The sequence below is a fragment of the Protopterus annectens genome, chromosome 17.part0 (assembly GCF_019279795.1).
Source record: "Protopterus annectens isolate FY-2018-M chromosome 17.part0, PAN1.0, whole genome shotgun sequence".
In the NCBI taxonomy this organism is placed as follows: Eukaryota; Metazoa; Chordata; order Ceratodontiformes; family Protopteridae; genus Protopterus; species Protopterus annectens.
In genome coordinates this window covers 533,976,102-533,998,067 of record NC_056751.1, presented here as the reverse complement: position 1 = coordinate 533,998,067, position 21,966 = coordinate 533,976,102, and the positions used below count along the sequence as shown (strand labels likewise).

General features: G+C 37.2%; 1 long non-coding RNA gene across 1 annotated transcript in view; it reads right to left on the bottom strand.

The window, feature by feature from the left end:
• The window catches only part of LOC122791709, a 129,710-nt gene extending 125,435 nt beyond the window's left edge, over window positions 1–4,275 (bottom strand). The window contains exon 1 of the long non-coding RNA XR_006363190.1: window positions 3,873–4,275. This is a non-coding gene — a long non-coding RNA (uncharacterized LOC122791709). The remainder of the gene's footprint in view (window positions 1–3,872) is intronic.
• Window positions 4,276–21,966: the final 17,691 nt, after the last annotated feature.

Here is a 21,966-nt window from a genome sequence, read left to right as displayed (position 1 = left end):
CTGACTGTGTTCTAAGAGCCATAGACAAAGAAGGACTAGCAAAGGTCATATTTCTGGAGCTTGCCAAGGTGTTTGGTTCAGTAAATCACATATTGCTCTTAATAAAATTCAAAATCTAAGGCTTAGGTAACAATGAATTAACCTGTTTCAGCAGCTGTTATCTACAGAATAAAAACATTTAGAATTCTAAACACGTTCTCTATCTAGCTAACAAAGTAAGGTATATATGTACTACTATGCCTAAATGCACTACCTATCAGCTTCAGATATTTTTTATCATGAACAGATAGGTTTAGAAGTATACTGAAAGAAACAAGAGACTACATATTTTAGCACTCACAAAAAGTTAGAAAGGATAAAAGACAGCTTGTGCCTTTGCTTGTGGAAGTATACAATCACAACTAGAGGATGTTTTACCCATATTTAGGAGTCTGGCTCAACCCATCAGTCACTTTCCTCTCTGCAAAAAAGAAAGGCTATTTCCAAAGTCATAGCTGTCATCTTGCTACAGTACATACACATTTCTTTCAAGCAAAGCAATGGAATCACTGGCAAAGAAAGTGCTCTTTCCACAATGGTGTATGCATTACCTACAGTTGCAGAAATGACAAACTACTCAGCAAGCTACAGATTGCACAAAACAAAGTCAGCCATTTTGTGATGAGTTCCACTCAGCAAACATCATTGTTTAACATTGCTGAACCCATATGCCTACCTATAATTTCCTATGTCAGACTTATTATCTGCATTTTGAATTACTGCATGTTCACTTTGGCTTCATTATGAAATTGCAAGGATTACATTTGTGATACCCAGAACTGCACAACTAGAAGTGTGAAATGGTAATAGTACTGTGAGGACTGCAGTATCTCTGTGCATCCCCTTATTCCAAGCCACATCTCTCTGAGTTAGCATATGTAAGTAACAGGGGTGTAGGGTGCATCTCATCATCAGGGGGTGCAGGAAATGAACCATCCCTGTAAATATACATTCACGGCACTGCTGATAGTTTTGAGAGTCACTGTAGCTGTTTACTATTTGCACTACATTTTTTGTAGTTGTGGGACTTGCAGTTGCAGGGCTCTTGTTTTCTCTGTAAAGCATTTATTTGTTCCCTAGTCTATGTGATTTGCCCAATGGCTTCCTTACCTGTGTGCCTCTGGTTCATTCATTTATCTGTTATGGAAAGAGCCATTAATTCCCAAATGGGGGTGTGAAGAACCCTACAACCCATCCATTCCCTGTCTGGAGAGCATTCTCAGCTCCCTCATTCCCCCAGGTAGTGAGATTTGGATAGCACAGAACAGGCCAGTGAGCCAGCCCCACTGACTTCCCTAACGCCCATTTTTGCACATGGCTTTCAACCTCTGTGATTGCATGCTGCACTACCAGACATATCACTCTAATTAAGCAGTGTACCATCTATACATAACAAACCTGAAAGCTGCTTCTTTGGGTGATCACCCATACACCTGTAAGTGTCACCATTGCAGAGACCTGAGATGCCCCCCCCCCCCAGAATGGGTGAGCTGGCATCCACTGTTCATTCTCATCCTCCTCATACAGTGCCTCTAGCACCTATGCTGTTTAAGTGATTTGTCTATATTTCTATAGACATAGCAGCATTTGGTGAGTCAAGTGCCACAATGTATTTTCCCACTTGTGCTTCTGTGATGACCGTGCCCTGGCCCAGCAATCAAGGAGCACCAATCCTCAGCACTAACAGCAGGGAGGTTGTCTCATAGAAGAGAAAAGGATAACTAATATACACAGTAAAGTAAATTTCCCTTAAGTGCACACAGAGATCACAGTCAGTCTGGGGCTGGTTGCTCCTTTGCTCACCAGGTCCCCAATAAGGCTACCCTCTGGCACAGCTATAGGGTCAAGGTCTCAGCCTAGCTTGGCAAGCTAGAACCTCCAGTATCCTCTCTGTCCAACCAGTGATTCGTGTCCCTGCCAAGTAGCTGACACAACATACACACACACTTTGAGATAAGTATTTATACAACTTCACAGACACTCCTGAGAAAGGCCGACACAGATTCTCCAGCTGTGCCCCTTTACCCAGACCATATGGTAGTAATCCCTGCCACCACCCAGCTAATAATATCAACTACTAAAAGGCACTTAAAAGGGTGTCCAATTATTACTGTACAGTATTATTATCCAATGGTAGTGTGACTATTCAGTCTAGGCATATTGGAAGGGCTTAGACAGTAAACTCTATAAATATATAATGTATGCTAAAGCATAATTTATCTCTACATAAACCAGCCACAGGTAGAAGGTTTTAAAAATATTTAATAATAAATAATTAAAACACAAGACTAGCTTTAACTATTCCTACAAGAAATCACAGTACTAGAAACTTACATGTGAGATTAGGCAGAGTGCTGAGTTAGATACCCAAGATCAAAATGCGTCCAGTCTCTTTTGAGAAATAGTATTTAAACATTACTAACAAACATGTCTGCTGGGTCCCTCCCAAATTACATCATGTTGACACTTAGGTTTTCCCAGGCAAACAAACTGCATTATTTAGCAACCTAACACCTGCTCAGAAACTTACAACAATCAAAGTCATTTCACATATATACTCTAACAGAAACCAGAGCAATAAAGCACCTTCCACATGTAAATTCTTGTCATAAACTTTAGCCTTAAAACAATGGGCATGAAACCTTCATCCAGACTCACTGGAGCCGAATTCTAACATGATAGGGTCACAACATGCTTCACTGGGCCAGTAAAATGCAATGTTGTCACATATTTTGCAGTTCCACATTTCACAGTATTCTTTTACACTCAAGAAAACATGCCTGTATTTTACATTTATTTATAAATGCCAGAATTATATATCAAATTCTATTTGACTAGGCTGGCAGCCTTCACCCATCTCTCCCCAATTGTCACAGCTTCCTTACATTTTTGGTTCATTTTTTTTAATAAAAAAAGTTTTGTAAGCTTTTTTATTAAACCACAGCACAAATAAATTTAGTTTTTCCTACTGCAGTGTAATTATGGGATAACATGTGGTACATCCATAGACTTTAATTGGGAAAACTAGTACATGAGCAGTGGTACACCCATTAAAGTTTATGGACACAACTAATGTTTTTCCTACACTGATTTTGATGTTCCCTGTTTTTACTCAGTGACATCAGCATATGAAAAATGTATATTTTTAAAGCATTTTTCTTAGCGGAGAAGATGCTGAAAGCTTTTCATAATGAGGAATAGTACTGTTTGGTAGTTTAAGCAAAACATGTGGTGCAAAGGTAAGCTTCTGAACACTGGCAAATCACTGTAATCGATCATGGCTTACCTAGGTCATAATCAAGGCTTTTTAAATCTACCTCATCAAGACAGAAACAGATTTCTGTGTGCAGAATCTTAAACAAAATGCCTCAGCTCGGACAACCAGATCACCCACTACTACTTCACTTAATCTAGCTCACCCCTTATGGTCATGACACTGTACATCTATGACTTTTTTTAATCCATGCATTGCACAAATAGAATTCTCTTCAACTTGAAATCTAAGTAGCACACATACTAACTCCAAGTTTTACAAAAGCATTAAATCAACACTTCGGGCATGAATCTTCTTGTAAATGTGTATGGGGGGGCAGCTAAATAATATACTGTTTACAGACATTTTTATAGGAGTCTTATTGTTCTTATATATTTTGTTTTACATGGCTGGAAGGGGTCTTATTATTAAGCATAATGGTATTTTTAAAGTACCTAGGTCAAAGTTAAAAACAGGCCATAGTGCTCCAGTTCTCTTATATGTACAAATAAATAAATAACTAGAAGGATAGATATGTAAATAAATAACTGACATTTCAGAATGGATGAAGCATATTTACCAGTGTAGGAGAGTCGAACCAAACTGCTTATTTTGATGAGTTATTTTACCCGTTTCTTTCTTTTTGTGTCATTTTCTCCTTCTTTGTCCAGAGCTACGGGCATAGACTTTGCATCTTATACACGGAAGAGCGTGCACATTTTGCAAGCACTACTCAAAGAATATGGTATTTAAAATGAAGTAATATTAAGTGGTGATGACTTTCTTGCAACTCACTGTCCCTGTTTCAGGATCCAAGTTAAAGGTTTTGTAGGGAACTCCAAAATCATTATAGCCAGTAATGTTAATGTCAGGTGGTCATCATCTCTTGTTAAGGAAGGAGAGCTGTATGTCAAATCAGCCACCAGGAAAAACTACACAGCATTAGGAAACTATTTTATCCTATGGTGAAAAATGAATGGCTAGGTGCTAGTACATTCTAACTGCAGTACAATTTTATCTTCTGCCTTGTTGCTTCTTTTTATTTATTTCACTTTCTAATTTCAGAAAGAGGGCCTCAGGGAGATTAGCTGGCAGCTTTAGAGAGATTTACGGCATCATTTATCAGGCCAGAATATAAAGGCTCTCATCTGCAAGTAATGACCTGAATGTACACACAAGCACAATTTAAATTTATTAGAGTGCTTTCGTACTCTGTGTTGGAATGAGTCCTAGCCTCCTGGGAGTAGGGGAGGGGGATGGGCCAAACGTGCTCATAAAAATCATAATGTAAACTAACCATTTTGCTTTGCTTCACTGTAATTTTGTGTATCCGCAAAACAGATTCAGCAATTTTTATTCCTTTTATAAATCTGATTTTTGATTGCCTTTAATGTTTTTTTTTTCTTTGAAACATGTTCATAAAAACTGCAGGCAGTTTACTGGCAACAGCATGTGTATGTTGGAATATACACTGAAATTAGACTTCTTAATTTACACAATTATACTGCATATGGTGAACTTATTTACTTCTGTTTCATATAGCTATTGTCTGCTGCTCATAATGCCAACACTGGAATAAACACCACCCTGAAAATGCATGCTTTTATCCAATCCTAACAATATACATGCTTCTGACATTGCAATACATGCCTAATGGAGCAATAGCCTTACCTTTTGTGTTTTGAAAAAAAGAAAAGTCACACAATCCCTACCACCGCATATTTATTTGCTAACTGGACAATTGGTCTATTCTAGACCATTTTCATTCATAACCTGAGATACAGACAAAGGTAACTGTAACATTTATAGTTTTAAAGCTTACAATCAAGCAAAGGAAGTAAGTTTTGCAACTATGGAGAGAAAATGTACCCCCTGCACAAATAACGAACAGACGGCAAGTTGGAACCCCAAAGCCTGCAGATGTGAAGCAGAGAGGGCAAGAGTCATACAGGTGGGGCAATCATTTAGATAGCCATTGGAGCAGTTTACATTTTTTCTGATTTTCTCTCCATCCCTAACTTGCAAATTCAGTTAGGTACTGGTGACAAGCATGCAATGGGCCATCTGCAGAGGACTGCCCTCACTTGTTCAAGTGGCCCTATCTCTCCTCTCAGAATAGAAGTGGTGGTCTCTCCAGTCTACACCAGGGAAAGTACATCATCCAGTGTGCCCCTGAGAGTACTCAAACCCCTCTCTCTAATGGATGATGTTAAAATATGCTAAGTATTTGAGATGGAAATATTAAGCAGTTAAACAGTTTTTGAAAACAAACAAATATTTACCTGAGCAGTTCTGTACTTGGGAGAAACTTGCAAGTGTTACTATTAAAGTGTAAATTTATGCAGTCTGTTTGCACCAAGGTAGAATTTCTGGCTGTGTGATTAAAGTTCCAGCTTCGACTAGTGCCTGACATAGGAAGTCTTCTGACAGGAACGAGTAGCCAAAAGTCTGATCTGTTTCCTCTGGGTGGAGTACCTCAAGGTCTCAGCCTCTACTGGATATGGGAAGACTTGACCATTGATGAAGGATGGCAGTGGGAAGTCCAAGCACAGAGACATGCCCAGTATGATGTACAAGTGCTCATCTGCTTAGCCTTTGTAGTACATACTCAGGTTAGAGAATAGCAGACCTCAGTATTCTGGCCCAGGGTCACAGCGGCACAACACTAACAAAACTCCCATAACAAGGTGCCACGAATGAAGGCATGAGGAAAAGATGGGCCCTGCAACACTAACAAAACTCCCATAACAAGGTGCCACGAATGAAGGCATGAGGAAAAGATGGGCCCTGCAACACTAACAAAACTCCCATAACAAGGTGCCACGAATGAAGGCATGAGGAAAAGATGGGCCCTGCAACACTAACAAAACTCCCATAACAAGGTGCCACGAATGAAGGCATGAGGAAAAGATGGGCACTGGCAGAATGCCAGATATAGAAGGGTTAAAAAATAAAAACTGTCATCATCCAAAAACATAAGAGGATTTTAGTAAGTTGTAACATTTTGAAAATAGTTGTGGAATAACATGCCAGTTTACAGAAATTAATTCTGTTAATCTGCAACAGTAACATCACTTAAAGAAAGAAAAGCAGATTAGGAATAATATAAAGAAGATTACTGTTGTTTGTTTATTCATTGTTTAATTCCAGGGGACTTTTTTCTGGACAGATTGACAGGAGCTTAACATGGTCATCTGCTATTACTTTTTAGCAAACAGCCTACAGAAGGGATAAATATATTAAATGTGACGGGTCGATTGTAGAAACATTATGCTAATTAAAAAGAAAATTGGACCATACAGACTGCTAACAAACAGAACTGTGACACTCTAAAGCAGATTGCCACTCTGTATCCCAAATTCTCTCTCTAAGCTGCCAGACTTTATTGCATAAGTCATATTTTAATATTTCCAAAGGCCACCATCTCTGTGGATATCTTGTTCATTTGACAATCATAACTGCTATCAAAACTGTCAAACATTTGATGAAATCTACACCTTTATTTTCAGCTTCATGTTTTCAGTGCATGGGCAGCCTTTGTTATTTATTTGTTTGTTTGTTTATTCATTTATTTATTTATTTATTTTTACTAGAAAAGTGCAATTGTCACAAATCCCTTTCCAGCTATGACCTAAGCTCTCTCAGGAGCAGAGAAATGAAAACATATAGAAAAAAAATGGATGTGAGTACAATAACAATATTAAATACTGCAGTATTAACAAGACAAAACATAACAGTAACAGTATTAAATACTGCAGTAGTAACAAGACAAAAACTATAACAATAACAGTATTAAATACAACAGTAGCATAGTATATTACATATGTAAAGATTATATTTGAGATTACCAAGTTTGCTTATTTAAATTCATAGACTTGGTTTTTATTTTTTATTTATTTTGTTTTACATTTGTTTACCTGGATAGTCCGACTGGACACATGTCCATTTCCAGCAGAGGCCCAGGGAGAAAAACACCACATTCAGCACAGAAAAGCAAATAGTTGAACAATATGATAACAATATACAGAAGCAAAAAAATTGACAATAAATACAAATACAACTTTTGATACAAAAACAAAAATTTGACACTAGATAAAAAAATAAAACTGATACAGAAATTGACACTAGATAAGCATTATAACTGCCTATAGAAACAGACAGAGACTACTTAGAAATTAATTAGTGTAAGTTTTAGTATGAGCTAGTATAACTATTAGAAACTATAGCAGAAAAAAATTCCTGATACTGTAGAAAAAATACAATAGGTATAATTGGAAATGAAGCTATCTGGGGTGGTAGAAACAGAGAAGGTTAGGTAATGCATGGACATAGCCAGGAGTTCATTAAGTGTAATTTAAATAAGTTTTTCAACAGCGTAGTAGTGGAGGCAGAAGATAAAGCAGGGGGAAGGTTTATTATTATTCTGTATTTAGTGCAGACAATTTTATATAGTAAACAAATTAAGGCATAAACTTCTAGTGAGTCAGAAAGGCTTAGTGGGATGCCTTCTCTCATTAGGTTTACACACTGGGGCCGTAATGAGGAGAGGATAAAACTAATGCAGCAGTCTGGGGGAATGGATAATGCTAATTTATCATGTCAAATACTTGTGGGTCCCAAATTACTACAATTTTTTTAAAGCAGGAAACCATGAGCACTGTTGAAAGAAGGCCCATCACCTATGGGAATACTCATGGTGCAGTTAAGTACAGAGGAGCTGTATCTCAGTGAGTGCAGCATGAATGTGGCTGAATGAATTCCTGTTTCCACGTGTATATTTGTCCACCTGAGTGGTCACACTATGGAAGATTGGCAGGGGATTACAAGGTGTGTGTGCGTGTGCGTGCGTGTGTGTGCTCCCAGTGCAATAGATGGGTAAGGGATGCTGAGACTGGATGAACGTGTGTGTGTGTGTGTGTGTGAGAGAATACCTTTTGCCAACGTGATGCTTAGGGCTGCAAAGCAGACCATTTGTGCAGTCATGTAAATGCAGTGTTTGATTTAGAAAAAATAAGCAACTAATGAGGTATTTTTATTGCAGCTATACCATGTCTCTGAATCAGAATCTCTCTCTCTTATCCTAATTAACCAACATGTGTAAGGCAATGAGTGTGGGCAAAGAAAATATTTCTGAATCCCAGGAACTGCCTCTCTAAAGCCAAAGCATTCATATTTCTTGAAAAGAAAAAAAGAATTACATTGTTTTAAAAGGTTGCAAAAGTTTGTTGCTGCTTAATTTCTGTAGAAAGACTGTTCCAGCAAATTGTACACAATTTGGAGAAATCCTGTTCTCAAGTGGTTCGGCTGAAATGGGTCTTTTTAGGGTTAACACATTGTCATTATTAGTCCAATGATCATGTGGGGTAGTTAATGCTGAATGCTTTGAAGATAAAGGAGGATATATGTGTACATTAATCTGATAAGGAAAGCTGCAGGAAGTTGTGTTGCTTTACCTTGTTTTCTGCAAAAGTAAGCAGTGATGGCATCTGGTCTTAGCTAAAATAATACAAAAAAACACATTCTGGTTACAATGGCTTGGGGTATTATGGTCTTTACAGAGGGAATTAAAAAGAATGTTGGTAATAATACTTATTTTGCCATTCTTGCTTCAGGAGAAAGCTCAGATGAAATTGCACATCACAGTTTACCTAATAAAATAACTTTTGTGCAATTATCTCAGTTTATGGTTTGGAAGGTAGGATAGATATGACTCATGAGAAGGCCTAAGTATTTGTGCTTCTAAGCCTGGTTAATTGCATTCCCAAAAAGGTCTCCAAATGTAATCTGAATTGGATCCTTTTTGTACAGGATTCAGAAACATACTCACTGCTCATGCTAACTGCCCAATGTAGTTTGGTCAATTAGTGAGATGGTGAGAAAATGTGATTATCAGGCAAGTATGATTGCTATGAGAAGGACTTCATTTTCAGCTCATTAGCAAGCTTCTGAATCGCACACTAGAGCGGTCTAACCAAATTGCCCTAGAGTTTTGCCTAGTAGCCAACACACGCACAGACACACACACACACACACACACACACACACACACACACACACACACACACACACACACATTTCCAGACATTCCCACAAAAACACAGCCACATAAACCCATCAGCAAACAAGCCCTATTCCCCTCACACTCTATCACTACCACAGAAACCCTCATCCATTCATTCACATGCACAATCCAAAACACACACACACACACACACACACACACACACACATTCACACACATATCCAGACTCACAGTTCCCTGCCTAACTTGCAGTTCAACCACCCTGGTAGTTACAAATACACACACACACACATATCCAGACTTTAATTTCCCTGCCTAAACCATGGTAGTCACATACACACATAGACACACATGCATATACATGCATTCATGCATCTTTAGTCATTCCCTGGCAGACATTTACACATAAATACATACACTAACATACAACACATCCCCACATCTTTCTTGAACTTACCTGCACCATGAATTCACTCACAGGAGTGAATGGGTGATTACAGTGCTTTATTGTGGTTAATTTTTCCTCCATGTCTAATAAACATTAGACACTCCCCTGGACTGCTGGATTAGCATGCAGTTCTGACCACAAGACTGCTCTCCATGGAAAGCTTCAGTAGTAGAGCAGTTTCTGAACTGGAAAGGTTTAGCATGATGGGGAAAACGTCTGAGCTAAGGCTTTCCCACAGAGCCCCAGCACTTGTGGTGTTGCAAAGATCTTGACTGTAGATTTCCTAATGCTGATTGTAAGTCTGTTTTGTGTTATCAGTTCTATAAAGAGTTAAAGTTTGCTAGTAGTTTATTTTGTAAATTGGTGATTTTTTTGTCAAAACTTGCAAGACGTATATCATCTGCATACACTGTTAAATCTAATTTTGGGAGATCAGGGTTTAATTTAATAGAGAAAACTGTGTAGGGCTTATAATAGACCTAAAAAAACACTACTAATAAATTTTCTTGTGTTTGATATAGTGATGCCAATGGTAACCTGAAAGGCTCTCTTATTCAGATAACTATAAAACCAAGAAGCCAAACAACTTCCAGAGATCGTGGACTGCTTAATTTGAATTTCTGACCTTTATATTAAGTGCTTATTTCAAAATGGTACATCTTGCTTTATATCACAGCTCCACTTAATACCACTGTGTTGCTATCAGTATGTGTCCCATTTTTTTAACTATGTGTGTGTTACCTTTTCACCACTATAAAGTACAATGCAAAATATCACAGCTAAATTCAGAATACCCCATATCACAGTTCTATTCAAATTAATACCATTCAGGCATTTCAAACAGTGTGGCTAATGCCACAGAATAGCATATTTTGTAAAAATGGTCCGAGCTGAGCTATGATATCTTACAAATGTAAATTAAAATAAAATAAATTTTATAAAATACAAAGCAGAAGATCATAGCACCAGACCAGTCAGAAAAGTGGTACAATTCTCAGTTTTGCTTTTCAGAATTATTTTAAAATATGGTAAGTTATTTCTTTATTGTTACAAAGTGAAATGCAAAGTATCTCACCTCAGCTCAGATCATCCTTCCATGTAACAGCTCCATTCAGAGAAGTCAAGTTTGGGTTTATCAGATAAGTGTTTTATTACCACAAAAAAGAATTATGTTGGTAAAATGTATGCTCTGTCTCATAATATGTAAAGCAGAATGTCACAGCTCCAAAAGAGTCAGAAAAGTACCAGTGTTACTCTTCTTGGAGAACGTGAGCCCACTCGCGCACTCACATGCACGTGAGCACACACACACACACACACACACACACACACGCACACAAACTCTGTTGCAGATCTACAATTAAATACATATCTTATCAGACAACTAATCATTTAGCCATTTTAAAAGTTCACAGTATGTGAAATATTCAAGTGTAAAGGGAAACAAAGGATAGCATTAAGAAACTTATAAAATGCCCTTTAAAATTTCAAAGCCATACAGCAAGAAACTCAGCCAAAAACAATTGTGGAGGCCATTTATAGGCACAATAATGCTCTTCAGTGTGGACATGACAGAGAAATTAAGGACAATGAAGGGCTGGGGTAGCCTCACAATATTCTTGGGCTATTTCCTTCTAGTGCCTACTCTAGATGGGGTCTATATTAGATCACCAAACGCTTAAAAAGCGAACGGTGATTAATCAACCCTATGTAAGTGAAAGCCTACAATGATAAAGTGTCAGAACAGTGATTTGTTTCCAAGGGAAAAAAATCGCTGTTCCAACAAAAAAAAAAAAAAAAAAAAACAATTTCAAACATTACATTAAGTGGGGGGCTGTGCCACCCACACCCCCTAATTAAAAATACCAACTCAGAGACCGCACTACAGTGCCGAAAACAGCAAAGTACTGAAGCAGCCAAGCGAATTCTTTACCAGGGAAAGAATTCGCTTAACAGCCAATTCGATATTTTGCGTTTTCAGCCTTTTATGTTCAACCAAGACTATTTTGAAAGAATGCATATTCGGTCTTGTAATATAGACCCCCCCCCCCCAGATGGTATTACTGCTTGCATAAGTTTTTCATGACAGTAGTCTTGAAAATAGTTTCAGGATACAACTGTCAATCTCTGCAAATGAAACACAGAAAAAGAAGTTAAGGACTGCTTAATTTATTTAATCTGTCCAGTTCCCCTCTTTACTGGATAAACTAGGTAACCAACAACTTGTTTTCCTTGTTTTCTCTTTTGTTGAGAATAACAGACATGTGTCTTGCTTTGTATTATTGAAATGTTCTCAGTTTGCGAAGACACGTCATCCTTTGGGTGAAAAATCTATGTATTGTGCAAGCACCACTTTCTTTTTCTGACTCTTCAAAAATTTTAGAAGTTACCAGAGCGTAGCCTAAAGCTATTTTAATGATGGCACTGGGATAAGCTTTGCATGCTGTAAGCTTATCAAAACGAATGTGGATTTTTTTAACATTACTTCATTGGTGAAACACTTGTCAAAAATTAAACTCTTAACTCCAAAGCTACTTTAATGTTTGGACCACAATAAGTTTCCAAAATGGAAAGGCAGATCTGAAACAGGAGTTGAAAAATATTAAGTATCATGCACACATTATCATAAATGGATCTGTTACAGGACGAAAGGAGTGAGATCAGTAAACATGAATATAATTGTGACATGCTTCCAGCACTAGTGTACATATATTGATCTATTTTGTATTTTAATACAGCAGTTTTATTTCATATAATGCCTGCTTATCCCATCCCATTAGAAATTACATAAAAGAAGCTGTGGATACATAGGTTCATAGGTTCAAAGGTAAGTACTAGGCTATCTGCCCGAGGGCATTTATAAGCCTAGCCAGAGTGTGTCAGCTTTTGCCACCCCATTGATTAATTAACTGTGCTTCTGTCAAGAAGAGCCAATGAAGTGATCCCAGGGGTGTATTTTCTGTTACCTATCCACTCGTCAAGGTTTCTCTTGAAGAGTGTTAGTGAGGGGTTCTGCCTAATGTAGTTAGGAATTTTGTTCCAAAGCATGGGGAGTCTCTGTGACAGGAATCTATCCCTCCAGCATGTTCTATTTATTGTTGTGGCAAAGCTTAGCTCACTAGAGCGAGTGGCTCGCAGTGACTTGGATTTCTTTAGGTGGAGCATTTCCATCAATTCTGAGTTGGACTTGGCTTTGTAAGTCAGGCAGAGATCACCTCTGAGTAAGCGATATGTGACTGAGTACAGCTGGAATTTTTCCAGTCGGGCTGTATAGGACATATGTTTGAGGCCAGTAATCCTCTTGGTGAGGTACTTTTGTGGTCTTTCCAGCTGTTGGAAGTGTCTTGTGAGGTACATCCCAAATGGGGCATTGTACTCGATGATGGGTCTGATGAGTGACGAGTAGAGGGGCACTATAACCTCTTTATTTCTAGATGCGAACCCTTTAGTAATTAGATGGGCTACATAGAAGGATTTCCTAACTACTTTGGCAATATGATTGTCAAAGGAGAGATTACTATCTACCTGGGTCCCCAGATCGCTTATTACCTCTTCTGTATTAAGGGGGCTGCCACCTATGTGGTAATTCATGGGTGTTTTGATTTTCCCAAACGGGATGACTATGCATTTATTGGCATTTAGCTTGAGACCATGGCTTTGACACCAGGTGTCTGTCTCACTAAGGCCCTTTTGGAGAATGTCCATGTCAGCCGGAGAGTCAATTATGGCTCCCAGTTTGCAGTCATCGGCAAACTTGGTTAGCCATAGACCTTCTCTGTTTGTCTGTACTTCTGAGAAGTATATGCCGAACAGTAGGGATCCCAGGACCGAGCCTTGTGGGCCACCACTTGTGAATGGTTTACAGTCGGACCTGGAGCCCGCTATTCTTACCGTGTGAGTTCTGTCTGTAAGCCAGTTGGCAATCCATCTCATGACGTAGGGGTTTATGTTCAGGCTGGTGAGTTTTTCTATAATTCCCGAGTGGGGAATGGTGTCAAAAGCCTTGGCAAGGTCAAGGTAGGCTGTGTGAACTACCTTCCCCTCATCTCATCTGTATATACTCCACCAATTAGACCACTCTCATTTCTCTTGTGCTGTGCTGTCATGTTAGAACAGTTATTTTAGCAGGGTAAAATATAAATGTGATGACATCCATACTTCCTTGATTCACTAATCTATGAGAAAATGTGGGGAATATACACTCAATAAGGTGCTAATTAGCCAGCTAATAAAATAATCTAAAAAGTGAAACCAGAGGTGCATTAATGTTTGAATGTGTGTTTGTGTGGGTGCAGTGCATTTGGGGAAGAAGTATTGAACCAGAAATAGCACATTAAAACAGAATGGAAAAGAATTAAAATATACACTTTGGGTCATCCATCACTGGTAACTATGATATTGACAACACATCCCTTAGAGTTGACCCGGTAGTCAGGGACTTAGGGACACACATAGATAGTAATCTAGTATTTGACCATCATGTGTCTACAGTGGTGGGGAAATCATTCTATATTGCACAGCTTATAAACAAAGGTATGGCATCTAAGTCCAAGAACGTCATTGTTCCACTGTATTCGGCATTCATCAGAACTATTGCTGAGTACAATGCCCCCTTTGGTATGTAATTAACCATGCATATCCAACAATTGGAATGTCCACAGAGGTTCTTCACTAAAAGAATACAGGGTGTAATTGTAAGTAAAATGTCCTATGCAGACAGGAGCGGCCTTAGGTCAACTGGTGCCCTAGGCAAAAGGGCACCATGGCACCCCCCACCACACCACCCAGTGCCCCCATCCTGGTCTACCTACACCAAATAAATACTGGAAAGGTGCCCCTACTAAAGCGGCACCCTAGGCGGCCACCTAGTTGGCCTATGCCTAAGGCCGGCTATGTATGCAGACTGCCTCAAGGCCCTATCCCTGTATTCTGTCTCCTACAGGCTTTTGAGGGGAGATCTATGCCTGGCATACAGGGCATTGTTAGACGCCACTCTGATGGACCTCTGGCATATCCAAAAAACAAATAGCACCATAATTACCCATTCTAAAAACTTAAACCTTGCCTGTGATATAAATAGTTCCTGCTGAAGAGATAGGTATGTATGTCAGAGGCTATCCCATCTATGGAATAGGCTCCCCATCCATGTGAAGCAGAGTTCCTCCCTAACCCAATTCAAGTGCAATTTGGACAATTGGACGGGAAACCGGAATTTCATCCCTGGTTTGGCACCTGTGTCTCTAATGGACACAGATAACCTGTAAATGGTTCATCTCCCAGGCCCATGCTTACACTTATCAAGGGTATCAGAACTTGTCAGAGATTTGGGATGCATGGCTAGGCTTAAAAAGGCCCTTGTGGTCATTAGCCTAGTAAACACCTATGAACCTATGAGCAGTATAAATGGGTCATTTGTTGTAGAAACTACTTACATAAATATTTTTGATTCAGCCTCACCTAATCATTTAGAAGATGGTCAGCTAAGTGCATCAGGTTTAATTTCCAGCTATCTTTCATTTCTCAGACATTAAAAATAGGTTTATTGCCCTTTCAATCCTTCTTCAGTATTCATAAAAGCCCGCATTTCATCCGTTTCAGGCATTATTTTAGCAAGTCTCAAGGGAAGTGTAGATTTTTTTTTTCATGTTTTGTCAGCACTGTATTTGATTCTTTGCAGTTTGAAAGCTAAATTAAAACTGCTTTATCCCCATTTTTTCCCAGTTTGGTATGCCTACACTTAATTCATTTTATTCTTTTCAGCCTAGTCTATCAATATATAAATAATAGAATTGTCAGTTTCCTTCTTATATACTTGACTCAAAATGTTCTGTATGTTATACCTGATAAACTTAATAATAAAAAGATACTGTCAAAAAAGTATTGGCTCCATTTCTTTGCATTTAATAAAGGAAATGAAATATATCAAGCATCAAAATGAAAGACAATTATCAAAATGGATGTCTGAAATTCCATTAGCGCTTTTAACTTTCTGTGCCTTTGCATTGGTATTTTACCTGCTGTTGTATTCCTTTTCTCTAAGTTAATTTTGTATTTGTTAATCTGCAGCTTGTCATTTGCACAGTGGGTTGGGAATATAAGCATGTATGCTATCTAGGTCAACAAATGCACTCACATTCCCATCTGTGTTGAATTTTTTATTGCGTAAAAGGCAAAAAAAAAAAAACATATAATCATAGGACCAGTCTAGAGAAGGTATATCATATTTTCTGTAACAGCTTTTCATATGAGATATGTCAAAGGAAAGTCAGGAATGTAACTGTGTTGCATTCCCACTGTCTGAAAAAACTGATATACACAGCATCGAGTGTATTTTCTAAATATCAGATGTTGAGTACATGTTTTTCTGTGTCATTTTGATCCCCACTTTCTGCCAACCATCAACTCTCCCACAACCATTCAGCTTATATATTCTCTGCTTGGATGGGATTCTATCTAGGTATCCCAAAGGATTCTTTTTAAAATTCTAACCCTCCCATGGTGGCTGACACAAGCACTAGCTTCACTATATTGTATTACCCTCCCCATATCCATGGATACTTACACACACACACACACACACACACACACACACACACACACACACACACACACACACACACACACACACACACACACACACACACACACCCACATACACACACCCCACATACACACATGCACATACTGAATATGGCTACCATCACCCATGGCCCGAGTCTTGGTCTAATTCTTCCTATGGCACTCAGTCAATTAAAACCACCACTCCCTCACCCCATGATAGGTGTCCTAACATCAGCAGTTCATTCCTAACCTCCCTTGCATGACTTTTTGAAGCCTGACCCATCCAACTCAGGTTACCCAGGTCATAGTAAGAACTTAATCCTACTATACCATTGAGCCAATGGTTAAGATTTGATTAGACTGACCTTGATTAATATTCTATAACATAAAATGTGTCAATCTGTGTGTTATCCTAGTAACAACAAATCAACATACCATTTACTCACAGTACTGCAGACAGCAAAACTGCAAAGTATAGAGATGAATAATACTGCTTAATATGCCTCATTCAAAATGCCTTATTTGTCAGTTTAAAATAAAACAAGCCAACAAAAACAAGTTATAAACCTCCAGGCCTCTTTAACTGTATCTCTGGGAATGTTATTTACACATTTAGTTCTGTACTGTTTTGCATTTTTCATAGCAAATACCCTTATTGCCTTAAACAACAGTATAATTAAACTACTTTTCATAAAGACCAAGCACAATATGCAGTCATTTTAAAGGGTTTGTCTTTTTTTTGCTTGATGAAGTAATTTCATGTATGGTGGGGGGGGGGTCACAAAATTATCTGGACTTTGGAAATATGAATGGTACGTTAAGCTTAATACCTGTGCTTTCCCAAGGCTAAACAAGCACAATAAATTCAAACTTATTGTAAACAAACGTATCTTTACACAAACTAAGAGGATGTTTCTTTACTTTGTCTTCTTTTAATATAGTGTATGATAAATTTTGACTGGCTATTCAAACTGTTTTAAATAACCTTGGACTCTTTATCATTTTTATCTGATGTATTCTCCTTGAAAGGAGGTGAAAGCACTTGCGTGTTAAATAATGTGGGATAAAGTGAATACCCATTTTTGTTGGTTTATATTATTTTAATTTATTTTTTGCCAGCCGGTCACAAGCTGGCATTTTTTATGTAAATTATATTTAATTATGTCATTGATAGCTGTAACAAGCATCAGTCAGCCTACTAATCCCTCGGCTTTTGGATTATTATATTGTCATATTGTTTCTGCAGAGCTTCGTGGTACTACTGGATGATGTTCTGATGTACATGGGGCCATCTGTTAACTATAATGATGGAGCATCAGGTAATATCCTTCTTGTTTCTACAATCACTTCTAGTTCTGCCTCTTTTAGTTCAACTGCTATATGAGATTTAAGCAGCATACAAGGTGTCACTGTCTCTAAAGATAATTCCTTTGATTCAAGGTTAGTTGACCTCATTAAGGAACCTACTATTTCCTTGGCTTCCATTATAGGTTCTATTCACCATGATGAAGGCTGACTCTACATTCAATTGTTTGCAAAGAGACTTGTTAAAACTGAAGAGGATATCATAAGACAACTTGTTCTTCAAGCATATTTTAGAAGCTGATTGAGTACCAAGAGGTTTGTGGGTGGCAGTAGATTCCTCACATATATTTTTCCCTAGTGATTTATTAAAGAAATAGAATATGATATCTCAATAAGCTATTTTTTGTTAGATGTTGACTGCTTATGCAATATAATACTAAGCAGATTGAAGAAATTACCACTTCTACCAATCATTTGATGTCAAACTTCAAGAAAAAGCAACAATTTTTTCTTCTAGTATCTCTTATATTTATGATAAGCTAGTTAAAGAAAAAAAAATACACTAACTAGGTAAATGGTTATTCTAAGTAGTCTCCTGTAACCTCCTCTGCCTCCAATCAAGCTGTTTCTTCCAAAATGTCACAACAATAAAAACAGTCCAGCACTGTTCATCAACAAGGAGGTTGTTTTAGGACAATGACATTCCCCTCAACTTGCTTCAGATGAAAAAGCTTTGAAGAAAGTTCAACATGGTAGACTCTGAAACAATATTATGGAAGAGAAACAATCAGCATTTGCCAATATCTCTGCATACACAGCACCATCAAACCAGGGCACTGAGGTAAGGTGCCTTTCACCAAGCAGCAAACAGGTGCAATAGTAACATTGTGAGAGTCATGCGCCTGTAGTCTTTAAAAATTTTAATTTATCCTCTCACAACTTTATTAAGTTTGAGTGCACTTTTACAAACAAAGTTGGAGCTTTGTTCCTTTGCAAAGAGAATGGACTATTGGACTCAATTGTAGTTTAAAGTCTTACACCCATGTTAAAACAGTCATATTGCTTTAACCTGCCTGTAACTCACAGCACAGAAACTTTCAAATATTATTGTGAATTACATATGTGAAAACTTCTTTCAGTGCCACTTTCTAGTAATAAGCTTTTCAATTTTATAGCTGTGTGAAAGAGAATCGTTCTTTAAACTTAAATAAAATATTAACTTGTATTTTATGAAAGCTGGCAAGGGAAGTTGTTCAGTAGTAACAGACTCAAGTGATCGTGAAAATAAAATGTTTTCCTAATTACCAGACACTGTTTTTTTATAAAAAGGTATAAAAAATGGCATGCGTGAAGCTGATACGTCGATTGATGATTGTTTTAATGCTGAAGAAATGGTTGACTTATTTTATAGTTTCTTGTCTGTGTATACCAATCAGGTTTATAATTTATACAGAAATCCCTGTGATTCACATTTTTAGCCTGTTGTTGCTACTGACTGAGCCACTAGCAATTTTCATAAAATGTAAAATAAAAAGGTGGTTAAAGACATTAAATCTTTCAACTTAAATTCTAAGGATTTTGTTGAAAAAGGATACATTTATTGAGCCAACTTTTATGTTTGTTTGTTTGTTTGTTTTGGTCATAGCTAGTGTAAATAGCATATATACTTTGATACCTCACAGTTTTGGCATGCATTGAATTAAAGTCGATCATCTGGATAATACTGAATTTTCTCAGGGTGTAGAAATTTAAGTAATGAATATTTGCATTTTAATACTATACAACATTGTTACGATCAAGGATATATTCTTTTATCAAGTTCATGGAGTTTCAATGAATGTAGCAATGAACCCTAATTACATTAATTTATTTATGGCTCAGTAGGAATAAGTGTACAATTGTAACCTGAAAATCATTATTTTTTAATTTTATTGACAACATAGCTTTTTTGTTTGGTGTTGTAATGAGCAGGGTGTGTTTGTATTTAGTAATAATTTGAGTAGGATCAATGGTTTTCTTAGACTGGATATTATGTGAAGTTCTACTACAATAGTTTTTTTATCTCCTTATCATAGTGTGGGTTCTGATAGACATCATATGATCATGTATAGAAAAGATAAAGATAAAGGTGAGAGGCTGGCATAATGGTTAAGGTGTTTACCTTACAGACACAAGGTGCAGGGTTTTATTCTCACATGGGGTAATTGGCTAGATTTAGAATGGCCCATCAAGGGCAGTTAGCCTAGTACTTATCTAGGAACCTATAATTCTTACTTCATTTTAACAGTTAGCATCCACTTCATGTTCAGTGGTTAAGGTTCAGATAATAAGAACAAGCAGTTTGACAGGATGAGGCAACATTTGAGAATAAGCATGGCAATCTAGTTGATACATTTTCTGTGAGGGGCTATCCAGTCACATTACTTTAACAAATAAAAGGAAAGGTACAAGGTTATAAGGTTAATATTTACAAGCCTTTATATTTGGCAGATTGTTTCAGCAATACTACTTCTTTCTTGTCATTTCAATCTAGGATGTTGCTTTTCTTCAATGTTTAGTTTAGGTTTTCTATCTAGTAAAGCTATTGTCAAGAGCAATTGCTCCTGCAAGATAATATGCATATTATTCAGACTGTTGGTAAAAGGTCACTGTTTATTGACTAAGGAATGGAGGTGGGTCAATCTAAATCAGCTAGCAGTAAGGGCCCTAGGGGGTACTTATGCCTGTAATCATTGCAAAAATCACTACAGCTTCTTGGCTAAGGTGCCTTTATTTTATTGTGAAAATAGAAAAACAAGTTATAAGCCTCCAGGCTATTTTAATTGTAGCTTTTGGCATGTTATTTATGCATTTGGTTGAACATCATGTTAGGCATTTCATGTAACATGTACCTTTAGGTCCTTAAATAGGATATATGAACATATTTAATACTATAAGAAGAAAAAGAAGAAAATGTTGTCTGTTCAAACACAGCACAATGTGCAGTCATTTTAAAAAGCTTATATTTTTTGTGCGTGATGAGTTAGTTTTAGATACCAAAGATAGATTTTTTTTTATTAGGAATGGCAGGTAAGCTTAATGCCTGTGTTTTCTCCAGAGGTAAACCAACACCTCAGCATCAAAGCTGCTTTTAAGAAATGCCCACTCAAACACTAAATAAAGTTATCAGTATCAGTAGTCTACTTAAAATGAGAGCATGAAAATTCTTTCGAAGACAAAAAACAAACCAGCAAAAACCACCGCTAACTCGAGCAGCCGGGAACATAACACAGGCCAATCCAACACGTTCAATAAGTGTAAAAAGCTAATTTTATTTAAGCTATACTCAAAGCTTTTCGTTAATGCCTTGCACTAACTTCCTCAGATACCTAAAAACATTTGCGCCATTGAAAATAATCGTTAAATACTAATCATTCAAACACGCCCCTTGTTCTTTCAGGAAGTACTTAAAGGTACAGTTCTTTAAAGTTGTATTGAACATGTTAAATTAGAAAATGCAAACAATCACTAACAAATGATACAAAATGAACTCCATTACCCCATCTTAACAATAAAAACCTTTTAACTGTGTGGGATAATCCCAATGCAGTACATTAAAATTGCTGGACTGTCCATGAGTATGGTAATAGAACTTGTACAAAATTACTTGAAATTTCCATCTCCAACAAACCATGCCATGCCAGCCGGGCACCAGTTGATAAAAAGCATGTTCAAAAGTTTACATCGTGCATGCTATCAATTAATAAATAGCTTAAATAAAATAAAATAAAATGATGCATAGATAAACAATCTTAGTTTATCTGTATAATAAATCAATAAAGATAAACACCTAAGTGATTAGACCAACTACCAACACTCAAATTTAACCATGTCAATGAGGTGACATGGAAGTGCTGTGATATGATTAATATATCTAAAAGCACTATATAAGTAAAAACCGAAAGTATATAATATATAAAAATGTAATAAATATTAATGTAGTTTAAATTCTAATAAACCAAACCCTAGTGAACAACCTATCATCAACCTTTGAATACCGGATAGTAAAACAGTTAATATAAAAAAGGAACTCTATACCACTATCCACTTGGTCAAGAACAATTTGATGAAATTCTCCAGCCCAATTTTTAACAATATAATAAAATGACAAGAATAAGAAGAAAAATTGATAAGGTGAAATGCATAAACAGCCTCTGGAAGAAAATCAAAGATACCCCTATTAATACTGGAGCTCATCACCTCTTTAAACTTTTAAGTTTAAGGAAACTACTAATAGATAACGAGCTATTGAGCCCAGGGGGACGATAAGCTTCCAGTCTCAACTGCCAAAGAAGTTCT